This window comes from Manduca sexta, chromosome 4 (assembly GCF_014839805.1).
Source record: "Manduca sexta isolate Smith_Timp_Sample1 chromosome 4, JHU_Msex_v1.0, whole genome shotgun sequence".
Taxonomy (NCBI): Eukaryota; Metazoa; Arthropoda; class Insecta; order Lepidoptera; family Sphingidae; genus Manduca; species Manduca sexta.
In genome coordinates this window covers 7,194,938-7,212,073 of record NC_051118.1, presented here as the reverse complement: position 1 = coordinate 7,212,073, position 17,136 = coordinate 7,194,938, and the positions used below count along the sequence as shown (strand labels likewise).

General features: G+C 33.0%; 1 protein-coding gene across 1 annotated transcript in view; it reads left to right on the top strand.

Moving 5' to 3' along the window:
* The first annotated feature begins 4,705 nt into the window (after nucleotides 1–4,705).
* The window catches only part of LOC115444470, a 121,680-nt gene continuing 109,249 nt past the window's right edge, over nucleotides 4,706–17,136 (top strand). Inside the window, 1 exon segment of the mRNA XM_030170240.2 lies at nucleotides 4,706–4,855. The gene's annotated coding sequence lies outside the window, so the exon portion shown is untranslated.

The window sequence follows — 17,136 nt, the reverse complement described above, 5'->3', positions numbered from 1 at the left end:
CAGAAAATTAAATGATGTATATAAAATGATTTTCGTTTTTATTTTCAAGAAAAATATATTATGTTATCTGTAAAATAGTAATATAATTTTACAAATATTTGCTATGTTATGAAATTATACTTACAACATAAAATTGAATGTTCTTCATTAGTTAAAACTATTGGCCAGCAGATGGAGCTGTATTCAAAATGGAAAATTGCCAAAAATCGAGTTCGTTTAAGTCTTTTCTATCACCAATATGTATTTTATATACATTCCAATTTTCTAGTTAGTTGTCGACGAATTATTGCTATTGTACATTTCTTTTTACCTTATCAAACGTAAACCACTGCATTGTCTTGAGCGTCAATCGCAGCCACAAATTGTGGTTAATTTTCCAATTTAAAAACTAACATTACACCATTGGCGACGTGACGCGTTTGATGCGAGTGAAAACTATTCATTGGCTGAAATCACGGATTTATTAATGTATTGAAGTAACTGATTTGAAATATAGTTGTGTAATAAATAGATAAATGAGGTAACGTGGATGGGAGGAACATTCTTTCTTCATTATCACTATCATCAGCTCGTCGCAGCCCACTGCTGGACATAGGTCTATTGAACATTCTTTAACTAGTTTTTATTAAATTGAAAGGCATATTATATCGCTCATGTCGGTTTATGAATTTTAATTGTTTCTTTAAATATACTAAAATTTTGGAAAGTAGATGCTATTTGATTCTTTAAAATACTATTTTTTAAATAAAACATTTAATACGCGGTTGTAATTATTTGTCTGAAAGCTACAACTCCGAGAGCAAACCCGAGAGCAAAAGTTAGTACCAAAGTATCACTTCTAGAGATTCCTATTCTCTGTAACAAGAAATGGCAATATTAAACGCTTTCTTTAACACTTCTTTCGTTTGAAATTTCACTTGATGCGTATGTTGTGAAATGTTTATATAGCAGATTTTTATGTAGGATAGAGTCATGGAGAAGATCAGTCAGAGTTTCTTCATCTTGGGGAAGGAATTAAAATACTTGACCACTGGGTGATATATTGTCAGATAATTATTAGAATAGAGCGGTAGGCAGTTATAAATGTCTCAGACGGGTCAGATTTACCAGGATGTTACTGTTTTCAGTAAATAAATGTAGAGCAGCTTTACAGTTACATTGAAAATTGGTGGTAATAGAGATAGTCAGATAAAATTTGTCCCTTGAAACTTTTCCATGAATATTAGCTGTAATTTTATTTAGGAGCTCTTCTATGTTAGGTATTTTTACCTGATACGCCATTCAGAATCATGGGAAGTCCCGAGTATACGCTACGTCGTTTGACCTTCCAGTCGTATCTGGTGCAAAACTGAGATCGAACTATGATGCTTCTGCTGCTCTACTAAATATTTTTAATTTTAAAATATATTGACTTTTAGAAAATCATTCGATTATGGATTGCAATAAATATTTTCTATTTAAATGACGTGATCAAACCATTTTTATAACTGCAAGACGTTTCTCCCACCTCTGACTATTTGAAGAGTTTATGCAAATTAAAATTCCCACTGCGTATTTCTCACGGCTAAAAAGTAGCTTATTTGTTAATCCACTACCGATCCTATCTGTTTGCTAAATATAATTTAAACTGGTCTAGGGATTCCGGAATTTTCCTCTAATATACATCCAAATATACAAACATAATTGTATTTAAATATTCGTAAGAATTAAGTACATTCTAAAATCTTAACTCATTGTGTTACTATACATCAACATGACAGGTGTCGGAACATTATTGAAGTATACGTAACGTTAGTAGGTAGTACGTATGTAATACAAATGATTTATAAATCGACATTGTTATGATTATTTTTAATCAGGGATTTGTAATGGAACTATATTCTTTAGGCATTTTATGTATTTCTAGTCTCCAGAGTTTTAATGAAAATTGATAGACTTTTTTAAATAAGATTGATTGGTAAACAAACTAAATTTTTATTTTTTTTCATGTATTTTTAGTCTCCATACCCTGATTAATGCATGCTTCCCTTTCGTAATTGATGTAATATCTAATTACCATTAGAATTATTTGCAGACCGCATTCATCCATACCTATAAGTTGTGTCGGGGTCCCTTACACAAAATTTCACGCTTCGCCACTGCTCTGTAAATTAAACGTAGCTTTAATGCCTTTCTTAAGTTAGATCGAAGTTTATAATACTGGGCATTACGAGATTTATGAAGATGTTTGTATGTTTGTAAGAGGTCAACTTTAAATTTGTATGAAATTTGATAAAAAGAATAATCAAGTGGTAGTTTAACGTGTTACAAAATACAAATAGAATATGTGTTACTGTTATTGCAGAAAAAAAATTCTTGCGAGCAAACCCGCAAACAAAAGCTAGTACAGTATAAATCAAAAATGGGGTTCCTATTGTTTACTACCGGAAATGTGACCTTTTTTATTAGTAATAAAATATTTTACTATTACTATATTGAGTCATCATAGATCTTGACCTGGCCAAATTCGACCCCGATTGATGCAAATGTATGTTACATAATGTCATATTTCACGCCACAAACACGGTTAGCGCGTTATAAATAACGTTATAATTAGCGTTGAAAAAATACGTTATGCGAAATGAATGCTTTCTATTCGTTCGAAATTCTTCCGATGGTTATGTATGTTTGTTCACGCGTGTTTTGATATATTTATGATTAAAGCCTGTTTCATAATGTTTTTAACTTATTACTTAGACTTATTTTGACGCGATCCGGATCTGCTCGATTCGGGCGGGCTCAGGTCGTGTCAATGTGGCTAAAAACTTAAAACTTAAAACTTTATACTTAAACTTAGCATGATCATCACTTCTTTTTAGATATTATGTTACTATAAGTGAAGACCTTTTATTGGGTGATTGTATTGCAATATAGCTCCTAAGCTGTGTCATTATGTAACCTGTAGGACTTCAGATTAAATATAAATAAATTACAAAGGTAATGTAAATACATTTCTGAATGTTACTTAGACTTGTCGGCTTCAGCCGCATGAGATCTCATTATAGAAGTCGGCCTGTTAATGCGGGATTAAGTAAAAAAATATGTTACTTTAGAAGTATATGCAGAAAACACTGAATAAAGTATGGAATTTGGCACAGAGATAGACCAAGTCATAAATGTAGACTACTTTAAAAAAATACACAGTGAGACTTCTACAGCGGGGTTTCATTCCAGTGAAGGCGACAATAAAAGATATTTAAATTATCTTAATATTTACATTACTTTTATAATATAGTGTATAAATGTTTAGTTCGACTTATAAACACTGGGCAGTATTGCCAGCTTGCATTAATTATTACCCATAATACGTGGCTAGGCTGACAGTATGCCCCAATTACCATCTCAAATGCTAGGCCAGTGTTGTCATCTGATAAATGGCACTTGTCCTCTGCCCTGCGATGGATGCGTTATTTCAATAGGCCTTAAATACCGTCACTATATATAGTATTTATAAGTCCACGCCTCAATCTCCGATGGGTAGATTGGAGTGAAATGAATTGTCAATAATTTCTTTTTATGATGGGGATGACGAGTTTATAATTATGTAGAGCTCAAATTACAATCATTTACAATTTATAATGGTTTTCGTTATTTTCACAAAAGTTGTTAAAATCATTAAAATTATCTAGAAACTGGATTACTTGATTATTGGATTCTACAGAATCAAAGATTTTTTATATCAAAACACTAGTAGTCTATTTTTTGTCAAAACTCAAATAAAATGAATAAAACTAAATTGATTTATGACTGACAAAATTTACAACTAATTCCCCAACCGGTTGGTCAACAATTATGTAAACATCATAAAGAATACACAAAACGACTAGACATTTTTCTGAGAACGATGACAAATTCGGTTTCAAGAAGTATTAGATCAATATGAATGACTGAAACCAATCCAACAATAATAAAAAAAAAAATGCATTTTTTTCTCTATTTTGTACTGTAGTTTTTAATTAAAACTGATTTTTAAAAAAGCAACACCAGGGTTTCTTTGCCCGTTCTTCTCTGGTGAGAACTGCTTTATGAACTGGTGGTAGAGTTAATATTGAAGGAATCTAAATAATGTATAACATATTAAAGGGTTTAATAAATTATTTCATTTTATTTCAATGGCTTTGTATAATTAAAAAGGTAGAGTTTGAAATAAAATCTTAATTTCTTATTCATACTTACTGATATAAGGAATAGTTTTTAGATCTATGTATATGTACAAGTTATTAATGCAATAAGCTTCTACGGAATGTACAAAATCAATAAGGTACATAGAGCTTAATTAATGAATGGTAGAGCAATGATAACCTTAGGTAAAAAAAGTAACATGATTCACGACCATTTAATAAGAAAAAATAGGCAATGAAGGACCAATGTTCTGCGTAATTTCTGATGCTAGTAAAGCTTATTCATAGGTTTAAAACTATGTTTACAACAGTGACCTTATAGCTTCATTCTATAGGAATGTGCAATGTCACATTCTATTAAAGAAACTACAAAGTTAAAATTGACAGCGAAATTCACGAGCCACAAAAGATTATCAAACCGAAATGACATAATTTTTGTATATATTCAGTGTGACAAAAGGCTAGGTAACCGAAGGTAGAACCGGCCGATCCGTTGGGTGCGCGGGCGCATACTTACCGGACAAGTTTCTGAACCGCCACTCAATAGTTGCTAGTTACGCGTGTGCCTCTGCGGGGAGAGGTGGTCCGCTTAGCCGTGTGGAAACAGTGTATGTGTCTAACAATTTGGCGTGATATTAAAAAATTGTGCCCTGGTCAATGGATAAATGCGCGCAGTTCCACGGGAATCTTTAAAGGTAAGATAACCCTGTAAAATTACGTAGGTCATCGTACCCAATTCAGCCAGTGTTATTATTTTGATATTGTAACTTTTGCAAGGTATCAAAAACGTTTGTCAAGTGTTGTGCAAGTATATCACGGTGTGGCCCTGACGATAGAGAATGCTTAAATACCTTTCCTGTTTATGTTCCGTTTGTTCCTGTTGGTTTAGAAGAAATATAAGAGTTGCAAGTGTGTAATGTGTTTGCCAACTGTTGCTAAAGAATTCGTAGATAGACTTAAGTTATATACAACTGCAATTGTATTTGAAGCGTATATTTTTTGGGTTTAACTCTATCATCTACATTTTGGATTTTAGATAAAAATATGGTTAATTTAATCGCAGGTTTTTTAAATCAGTGATTTTTATATTTTTGTATTCTTAGTTGCAAATTGACGTAGATAGATTTGACTTATAAGCAAGTGCAATTGTGTGATCTGTATGTTTTTGAGTTTAACTCTATCATCTACATTTTGGATTTTAGATAAAAATATGGTTAATTTAATTGCTGTTTTTTTTTAAATTAGTGTATTTTATTTTTCAAATTGAAATCCGTAGATACAGCGTGGGAATATGTATAATAATCATAATGCTATTTGGTCATTCTCATCTGTCAATGGCCTCAATTAGTTCAGGTGTTTTAACATCACTGGAAGCATTTTCTTATTACACATATAACCTAAATGTCTTGAATGCTTTTAACAATTTTAAAGTATCAAAATATCTCAATTCGTGTTGGATCACCTTTGGTCCTTCAAAATTAATCCGTAAGTTATTTTAATTGGGAATAAAACAGCTTGCTATTAAATGATCTTAAAAAATTTAAAGCATCAAAATATCTCAATTCGTGTTGGATCACCTTTGATCCTACAAAATCAATACTTAATTTATTTTGAAATAAAATAGTTTCTATTGAAGAATTGATTCAAACATTAAATATTACAACATGACAACGTTTACCCAACTCTCACATCCAAGCCAATTTTTGCTGTGGAAATGGATAATTAATATATCTAACTCCTTCATAACTATTTGATTAATTTCGTTGCGTGCAAGACAGATTAGTGTTCTCTGAGAGTAGGCGAGCTTCATCGCTCGGTGTGACCGAGTGTCATTGCCTACCCTCTCTTACAGGTGTAGTGGATGGCGTGATAGTCTAGAACATAGGCGTACCTATATAGAGCGAGGAGGGTGTGAGCCTATTTCAAAATGGCGTGATACCAACTCAAAAAGTTTTGAGGCAGTCTACTACTACTATAAATTTTTTAAACGAAAAATAAAATTCGTCTGCAAGTACACAGAAGTAATTTTATTTTTTTAGTCTAGCACTCTGCCTCCTGGAAAATAAGTAGGTATGTGGTCTCAAATAAAGAAAATTTTATTACAATTTTATATCAATCCATAAAATCTTAGTCGTGTGGTCAAATGTGTCGGTTTTGATAGAGCTGCTTTTTCGTAAGCATTTATGTAATGTTTATCTAAAATCAGTTTTGCGCTCACGAGTGCATTTTACGTGCCTAAGTTTTCGGTTATGTGGAGTTATGTAAAATCAACGTGGGAGCGTTTAGAATTAGGATAATGTCTGGATACAATACCTATAAGCATATACATAGCAATGTATATAGGTTCTTAGGATGTTATGGTGAAGTGAGGATGTATTTTGTTTAGTGTTGGTTCTTTTGTAAAGTTAGATTCAAAGTTGGTAAATCAAAATTAATGTTAGTTTGTTTGCAAAATACATGTTGCCCAGGATTGTATTTATGGAATTACCGATCATTTCTTAGGATTAAAATTACTTGGATAAATTGTACCATACCATGTCTACTTTAAAAAGTATGCACTAGTCGCTTTGTGTGTTCAAATTTCAGTGTATAAAACATGCTTTATTATACTTCAAAATGTATTATTTTACTTTTAACATTTAGAGTTACAAAATACAAGCGAAAATATACTTTAAAACCAGTGCAATTAACAACGTGGGTTACAATTTAAAACGTTAATTTAATTAATAAATAATAGACGTATTTAAGATATAATAATTACGTTTATATGTCACTATCGTATACAAGGTTATATCCTGCTGAGACAGTACGCAGGATGTATTACACATCGTTGAAGTATTTGTAACAAACGGACTTAGGATTTTAGTAGGGGGCAAAAGATTTTATAGGTGTTTATTATACGTGCAGGGCATAGTAACTCCACTGCACCTGATGGTAAGTGGAGTGGCGTCCAAAAGAATATCGACTGACGAAATATGACTATCCGTTGACAGTCGAAATAATTATGCCGGCCTGTTGGAAGGCTGGCTGATCCCGGAACGCGACACACTTATGAGGGTTAGTATGGCAGGTTTTAACACCTTGTGTTGGAAGTTGGTGGTCTTAGGTATGTGGAATTTGGAAAACGTAGCTGAGTCATCGCTTTATTGTTTTGAAGCATATAAAGTAACTTAGGCTTACTCACCTTAAGTGATCTCCGCCGAATTCCGAATTACAAGGCTTACCATTCTGTACTAAAATTATTTGAATTGCTTGAGTTCCGATAATGGCTTCTTTACAAAGTTTGTTACAAAGTTTTGAGTAATTTTACACTATCCTTCAATCCAGAATCGTGTTTGTACTTTGTACAGTGTTATTCATAGGAAATGCAAGACATTGTTACCTCCTACAAGGATTCTTAGATAATAAGGATCTACCATATAGTAAGCTAATAAATGAGGACGGAAACACGTGATGTACATACAGAAAACTAAAAACGTTGGCTTATATATTTCCTTATTTAATATTATAGGGGGCAATAATCCCCTTAATATTTTTCTAAGTACGTCCCTGATTAACGTAGGATATAACAAATAAGAAAAAATATTATGGATTATGTCCTTTACATGATAGAATTGGAGTTTTGTGGTCAATTATAAACTAGAAATAATTAGATAATAATCAGTTGCCAAGCAATATCAAATTACTGATTAGTTTTATCGACATTTTGTTTTAAAACTGTCAATATAGGTTATGTACACGACAATGCTTTTAATGGTCTTTAAATTGTTTAATTATTTTGTTTTTTCTTTAAATATCGTCCTTTACTTATAAATCTAATAGATGTTACATTCAATCCTCAAGTCAATCAAGCAATATAAAGAATCTTTGAAAAAAGATGTGTAAGTCATAACGTACACTCTTCAGAAATTATCTCGGGAACAATTGCCAATTGTGTTCTATACACTTGTAAAGGTTTGTCACCTAGAATAAGAGCCTATTATTGTGGATCTTTAACATGTAATTTTTGTGTGACAAATCGTTGTCTATTAATAAATAAGTAAATTTCATAGCGTTTGCACGATGCCTTAGATTTCCGAGTTTCAAGAATATTATCGTTTAAGAGATATTCTGTCGCATGAAAGTATTTGATGTGGGCATTATTTTTGGGCAGGCATTATCATTGCATCTATGAGTCATTACACCTGTCCGCCATTTTGAGAAAACTAGTACAATGGACTGAAAAAAATGAATTTAATTGTTGGATTTCGGATGAGTAAGCATTATGATAAGTGTAGTGGTCAGTTTGGAGAATTTTAACATGGTTTACTGTAATCTAGATACAAGATAATGTGCATGGTACAGTGAATTAGTTTCTTATAATCGACCTTGACATTAACATCTTTTAAAAGATAGCTCGTGATATTTTTCAACTCATCTCTTATTTTAATGATATGTAAGATATATTTCTCAAATATTTTCTAGAAAGGATTTGGATTCGTTTTAGGAAACGTGTGATCTAGTTTCGGATAAATTGTAAAAAAGTGTTTCTCGATTTGAAAATGGAACTCGGAACACAATCCTCTGCCTATACGGTACCCTTAAAGGTAAAGTGACCTAACTCAAAAGTTATATATTCAGATTTTGTTAAAAAAGATGACCATCCAAAGCATTCTCTATAACCCTATGTCGAGAAAAAGACAAAATTATAAAATAGAAACAGAGATTCTCGCTTTCGACGACCGTTCAAATCACAGCTTTATATTGTTATCAAATCTTTTTATTCGTTTTCATCAAATCGCCATTATATCGCCATATATATTCTGCCATATAACCAATGAAGCGACTGCTGTCATTGATTATAAACAGGCTATATGTAGGTCTAAGCTCACTATGTAACCTAAGTTACCTAACATTTATTTGTCTACCAGAACTGGTTGAGTTAATTGCCGCGTAATCAGACTCTTGCGTGCAGAAGGATGCAAGTTGCGTGACGATACGTTTAGGCTTTTGGTAAATATGGATTTTATTACTTTATACACAATGGATTGATGACGTCACAATATTTACCTTTAATGTATAGTTTTTAAAAATAGAATACTGATTGGTTTTTTTAAATTGATAGAGATTGCTTTAGACAAAGTTATTTACACTATGGATAGTTTTTAAAAAGAGAATATTGGTGTTCTAATTTTGAAATTAGTTCAGTCCCTCTAAGGATATATTTGATCGATAGCTTAAGCTCTAACTCGACCCCCCAACCATCCAACATCCTGGACAATGCAACCACAAAAAATAATGTGAGCAAATACAGGATTGTGATCACCTCAACAAAAAATAATAAGCTATATTAATATTTTAAAAATAAAATACCGAATTTCAAATTTTGAACTGGTAGAGCCATAGACAAAATATATCCAAAGAATAAATGAATCACCTTAATTGGCTTGTTATGATATACAGGGGCATAAATCTCTTAAGAATTTATCAGGTGTTCTTGCACGATTTTCAAGCAATCGCACAGGGAAAATTATTAGATTCTCTCTACCTAAAGTTTTTATGAGGCTGTGATGTTTATAAAAAATATGGCTTTGAGGTATCAAATTTAGCGCTAACTCGCGATATTGATACATCGCATTCAATTAACTTTTAAATCCATGACAAATATCGTCAACGATCATAAAGATAGAACGAAAGAAGTAATCGGTAGTTAAAAACCTTTCGTGACTAATCGACGGCGTGGTCGAGACAAGGCCGCACGGGTTGATGATCTTTGCCTATGTCAAATATTAAATTTAAAAGTTAACATTGATTTGAAAAAAGAATTCATGTACCTACTAACAATATTCTTTTTTTAAAAAATGTTTATGAATAAGACATGATTGTAAAGAAATATAAATGGCAAATAAAGTATTTAAAATTTAAACTGGCAGTTAATAATGTTGGCGAGTTTTGGCGCGAAAATCGGCGATGCAGTTGGCTGCATATTTTAATTATTTAATGAACAATTTTAAATGTGTTTGTATGTAGTTGTTATATTACTCAATTAACAATAATTAGCAACATAGAATTTGAATTGAAGTCAGGTCATTGAAAATAAAAGATATTTTAGGCATTAATGTTTTATTCTTTGAGTTTTTTCGGACATGCGAGGCCGTACAATCTTATTTTTTTAAATAAAAAAAAAACACAGAGCTGAATGAATGAGATGCCTAACCTTTGTGTCAGACGTCGATATTCGTTAATCAATTCGGAAGCGACTTGGACCTCTTTCGTAGTTTATTTTTAATGTGTTTTTTTTTTTTATTTAATACGCGCCGTAAACTGCCCCTTATGCTAAGTGGAGTAGAGTCCATATAGTATCGTCTGACGAGAGATGATTACTTCTCGCCAGTCGACACAATGCTGGCCTATTCAAATCCGATATACAATGTTGATCCCGGAACGCAACACACTCACGTGGGCCACTATGGCGGGTTTTAATTCTTGAGTACAGCAGTGGCGAAAGGTAACAGTTTCCGTAAGAGAACCCGACATAATTATAATTAAACCCAGAAGCAAGGCATTGAAAATTAAATGCAATATCTTGAAGCAACTTCTTATTCAATTCGACTGTTCTTTACGAGTTTCGAACACAGCATACTTCCGTGTCAACCGTGTGCTATATAGTCATGTCGAGTCAAAACACTTCTTTTTTTAAAAATAAATTGTACCCACCTAGTCAATTGACTTTCTCAAAATTATTAAAACAGTCAATTGAAGTACTTTATTAATTATTGAAATATTACATTTTTATTAATCTCTCGTATTTCTTGTTATTTAATTGAATACATAAATATTATCAATAATACTACTCAATTCTTAATATATAACATAATATAGGTACTAATACGCATATTTGTGGTCTAGAAATCGTTCTAATGATAATAAGATTCTACATAAACTCTACATAAAGGGAAATTGGTAGAAATCGTGTTAAAACCTTCGCTACTTATTTATGGTGATAGTTAACAAATAACCTACAACATATGACCAACTTTCGTTTAAATAATGTATGTAATATTACGTTTAGGATGCTATTGCGTGTTTTCCTGTAAGTTATAAATTGTAAAAAATTAAATGTTAATTGTATCGACCTTACTAACATCCTGCTGGGTTTGTGGGTCATAGCATTAGAAACTCGTGATTCTATGGATGGGTGGTTACGTTTGATATAAATTAATGCAAATAAGAATACGAATGACCTTCCGCCATATTGGATAAGGAATTTGCAGGAGATTAAGATAGATGGCGCTGCATACAATGGCCGTAGGTGTCCGTTATGTCATTGGTGTCAAAAAAATTATAAACGAGGTTCCAAATGAGGTAAGCAGAGGTGCATCCAGGCGTCCACTTTTCGCTGTGTAAGTTCCGTCTGATGAAGTGATAGGAGCGATCCTATCGCCATATCGAGCATACATTTAAGACTCAGGGCTGATACTGAGCAGAAAATCTCAATATCATTTAATCCGACTCGGGGAATGTGATTACTCAAAATCGAGATGCCTGGAAAAAGTAATCATTTCGCTTATTATTCCGTGGCGTTATAGTAAGTATGCTGGTATGTAACATAGTATTGAATTTTAAAAGCTATGAATCACTTTTAGTCGAATTTGGGCCACGGCGTTCCACCACAGCGGAGATCTATGCAGGAGATACTATAGGGTACAAGTGTGTGCCCAATACACAAGCATTCTCTGTTCCTTCGCTATCATAGGCAGGTGAGACTGCAATCCGACATGATCGGAGAGAGATCAGGCGCAGGACCAACGGCTTTACGTGCTTTCAGAGGCGCGGGAGTATCACACCACCAATTTCTTGACTCGAAGCTGCGACTGAGTAATTTTTAAGATGGAAAAATCCAGTCACAATTATTTTGACCCGACCCGGGATTCTAAACCAGGACTTCGGCGCGATATATTCGTGCCGCGCATTACAACTACGATACCGAGACTATATAATTAACTATTCCCTCCCACTTCATAATTTAAATAGATAACACTTATATGTAAATATTTATCAACATAATGGATGAACCCTGTTTCATTTTCCAGTTTTACAAAGCTAGTCTATCGTAATTTGCAAAACGTCGCCATATTTATAATTTACATATTAGTAGGCCTTTTATAAAAGATATAATATTGGAATTTCCTTACATAATTATAATAACAATACGATCAATCTATCGATATTGGCAGCAAATCTAACTATACATTATATAAAACAAAGTCCCTAAAAGCTGTCTGTATGTGATCGATCTTCTCAAAATCTACTGAACGGATTTTCTAAGATTTTCACTAAAAGATAATGCAATTATTGCGGAAGATTTAGGTCAATAGTACATTACAGTTTTATATAAATTGACTGAAATATAACGATTACTGTTAAAGAGGTTGCGTGGTTGTAAAAAATCTCGTAGGTCGTGATTTACGCGGGAAAACTTTGGCACATTAATTTACATACGGGCAAAGCCACGGTCACAGCTAGTAAAGAATTAAAAAGAAGAAGCCTTAATCTTAATATATGAGTATTATGTAACAAAATGTAAAATACCGATATTCGTATATTTTTATCGTCAGCAAAATATCGTAAAATTCCGGTTTTTTCAATGCGCTCGGGTCACTGCACTATAGTCGTGACAAGTGACATGTGTTGCGATCAAACGTACGAAATAGGCAATTAGGTAAATTACTATTTAAAGTAACGTGCATTGGGTTCAAATTAGCTTTTTATCGTGGATTACTTGAATTGTTTAAAGATTTTAGGTTCGTTTTGTGAAAAAAAATTACTTGTTATTGTTATAGAGAATTGTAAGTATTTTTAAAAGTAGTCATTGTTTTTTTTATTTATGCCATCAAACACTTGTTGGCTTATTAATATTAATCATAATTAAAACGTTTTTAATCAGTTTATTAGTAACTACCGTTTGCCCGCGGCACCACCCGTGTTTAAAAGTTTTTCTGTGATAAAAAGGAGCCTATGGCATTAAGGAGTAATGTAGTTTCTTATTAGTGAAAGAATTTTATAAATCGCTTAAGTAATTCAAGAGATTAATCCCCACAAACAAACTCACAAACTTTTCCTCTATATTAGTATAGGTTTTCATGTTCTTAATTTAAAGTTTCCAACCCGTCTAGAAAGTTCTAGAACTGCATCGTCCCCAACATTGCTCAGTTAAGCCATTGTACAAAATTTGGGTGCAAGTGGTCTTGCGATTTTTTATCATTTAACTGTACCTCCGATGCAATCTTTTGTGAGTTCATTTATTTTTAACATTTAATGTTATTTTGTATTAAACTTTTTAAAAAGTTATTGTTATTGATTTTATGGTTTGGGACTTCATTTTTACTGAGGTGTGGCTTCTGGTTTGATTTCGATGTTGGGTTGAATTTGTTTGAGAGCAATAAGTGAAAATGTTAGTTCATAAAAACACTCCTTAAAGGAAGGAACCCTTAAAATACAGATAGACAGAAAACTTAAAAATTAAGCTATTGTTTTGATTTTTTCGCGGAATTTATATATAAACACCACGATAAAATTTGAAAAATAGTTTAATATTAATGTCTAACATTCGCGTAAACATAAGAAATCATTACACAGACACCTTGACAAGTAATGTTACTAATAGGACAAGCATTTAAGTCCGAAATACTAATTTCATAAAAAAATATCTCCCATCAATCTGATTGCTGACTGATACTGAAGTGAGGTTTCGGGTTGGATCCCCGGGTCGGGCAAAGTGATATTGACTTGTTCTTTTAGAGTCTTGAATTTGTTCGCGATATGGCGATAGGCTCGCCCCTATCACGGCGGAATACACACGAAGGGTGAACATGTTACGCCTCTGCCTACACCTTCGGGGATTCCCTCATTCCTCCCTTACTCTTCCTTCAATCCCTCCCCATTTCCGGTACCCTGCAGTCGTTAAGCCAGGGGAATCCAGGATCCCATTTACAGGTACTCCTCGGTGTTTACTGCAGGAATACCATTAAAAAAAAACATTTCGGGAATAAAAGGAGAATCCTACTAACATCGTAATTAATTATATATTTGCATTAATAAAGTTATAATGAAAGATTTATGCGTTCGATGCGAAGTTTTATAGTCCCCTATAATGTATTTAACTATTATTTCTACTTAGTTAACTCGGATCATTGGCCAGTCATAAAATTATCTTACACTGGCTCCCAGGTATGGGGATTAAAATAAAACTGACGGTACTAAGGGTACTCGATTTGCTGTCAGTTCGTATCGAGTTTGTTTTACGTTTGACGCAGTACATTTATATCTTTTTTAAAATGAGAAAGGAATGTGTGAATTAATGTTTGAAACATGCTGTGTTATACATTTTTTTTTGCGAAAAATATGAAATGATCATTTTTGTAACTGTAAGTAAAATGAATTCTATTTTTTTCTTTTCGATCCACCAACACCTGTCCTCCCCGTGACCATGAAGGCTGCAGTCTCTGAAACGTATAGCTTTATTTCACTGGTATAAGTAGAATAGAAATCTGGGAGAAGAAATAGTGTACGTCCCCTTTTCTGTCTGTTTGTATGTTATAGATTTTCTTAAAATCTGCTAAACGCATTTTTATGAAATTTGGTGTGGAGATAGTTTAAAATCATGGAAAGTTTATAGGCTACTTTCCATCCCGGGAAAATATAGAGCGGGACTTTTATCCCGGGAAACTCTCACAATCCCTATACGTAGTGTATAGGAATTGTGAGATAATGAAGGTACTGATATTTGTAACGTCTATACAATCGAGTTCCAGTGGTAAGGGCAAGCGAGCTCATCTCCGCTAGGCCATGTAGTGAGAAAAAAAAGCAGAAAACAAACAGCGAATTTGCATTAACACTAAACGTAATATCGTTGCAAAAAGTCTATCATTCACGTAACAAGACCGGATCGTGGACAAGGCTTTTTATATAGATTATCTTAGCTATAATGTAAATCTCTCGGATGGTTATGGCGTCCTGGTACCTTCGGAACTCTAATTATTCTGGAATGGATTCTTCAGCAATGAAATCATATTGTTGGGAACCTAATATGTCATTTATTTAATTATCTGGGATAAAAAGTAAATTAATCCAGTACAATATGATCTATTTAAATCTCTTGAATGGTTATGGAGTCCTGGTACCTTCGGAACTGTAATTAATCTGGAATGGCTTCTTCAACAAAGAAATTATATTGTTGGGAACCTAATAGTATAAATATTTTAAATAACTGTTATTTTTTGTAACCGTGAATTCGTAGGTCTTTCTCCGATGCCTTTTAACAGTGACTTTCTGGGACATATATTAGGATATATCCTTATATAAATTTCTCGGTGATAGCGACACCCTGCATATTAAAAAAAAAAATCTGGTTTTAATGTAGTGGTACCCTTCACATTCATAAAAGTCCTGGTTTAATGTCTCCTATGTAATTATGTGGGATAAAAAATAAATTCATCCAGGGCATGATCTATCTAACTCTGTGTCTGCATTCACTTCTAACAAACATCCCAACATTCAAATATTAAAAATAAAATTATGATATTAGTAAGATATGAAACAAAAAATATGTAATTCAAAGAAGCTTTGGTCCACTCTAGTCATTTTGCAGAAATGGGAAACGTCATACATTACATAAATCGCGCAACATTACATACATTAATGTAATGTATCATCACGCTAAGCGGCTCGGGAGCTGGCATTTAATGATCATCATTACACAGACTTAGTATCTAACTGTAAGTTACTAGGCAGCTTTCGTTTGCGAGTAGCTGTTTTGTGTATTTCGGCAATAAAGAAGAATTGTATGAAACTCTATTTTTTTATTGATTTTGTTAGCCTGGCAAAGGCCGGCTTATACAAACAGACTGGACTTTTGGGTGAGCGCTTTAGACGCTCGCAATCCAAACTCCTGTGATATTGCTAGTTATTATCGCGACGCTTACCATTAGGCAAGTAGTTTGCTCGTTTATACACTTATTGGTATAAAAAAAATCAGACAGTTAAGGGATCCAGCTTTTGATAAAGATAGGTATAGAGTATTGCACGAGAGATGTTTATTTCTCGCCTGCTAACATCATGCCGGACTGTCTTATTTTTTTACTTTATCATAATTTATTTCCTTATGAATTTTAATATAATTAAGCATAATAAATTGTATTTAACTTAATTTGTAATTGGCTTATTTTTGGATTTAGTTTTTTACAATATTTTCTTATATTTACGCGAATGTAAGTCATTAAAATAAACCTATTTATTGATTTTAATGCGGTTATTTATAATTTTTTAATGTACAAGCTTATAGATGTGAGTCACGCTAATAAAGTAACATATAAATTGTCGATTTAACGTTACTTGACCATAGTGAAAGGGGCTTTATAAAATAATTTACTAACATAAGTATGCGTGTAACACAAAAGCCTAAGGCTGTGTCGCATTCCACACTGCGTCGGTTTTCGTGCTTCTCTCACTTACTCATTGTTTTACCCGCCCCGAGCGATGCGCTTTTTTCGCTCGCTAAACGGTCTAGTTGTACGTTGAGTGGTGCGCTTTTTTCGCTTTTTACGCGCGGGATAAATAGATAAGTTGCAGTTTTGTGCCACGGGGCATAAGACGGTACGCATGCTAATGTGTGTTCTTTGTTTTTCAATTATAATATTATGTATTTATTCGTTTTGTGATTTTTTATTTGCATGTTGGGAATATTCATTAGTTTGTTTATAAATTATTATGATTTTGTTATGGTTAGTCGAAGTTTAGATAAGGAATTAAACACTGTATTAATCTTTAATAATAATGCCGTAGCTTTCCACAGACGGGCCCTATATCAAAATTTGTTGGGAGTCTTCAGGGCAGTGCGCACTTTTAGGCGTCCCTTTAAGTGTAACGTAGGTTTTGTCTAAGAGAGGCCCCTAAAGCCTACGGGTTATGTATTATTGGCAGTGTGTATTTTAGGTGC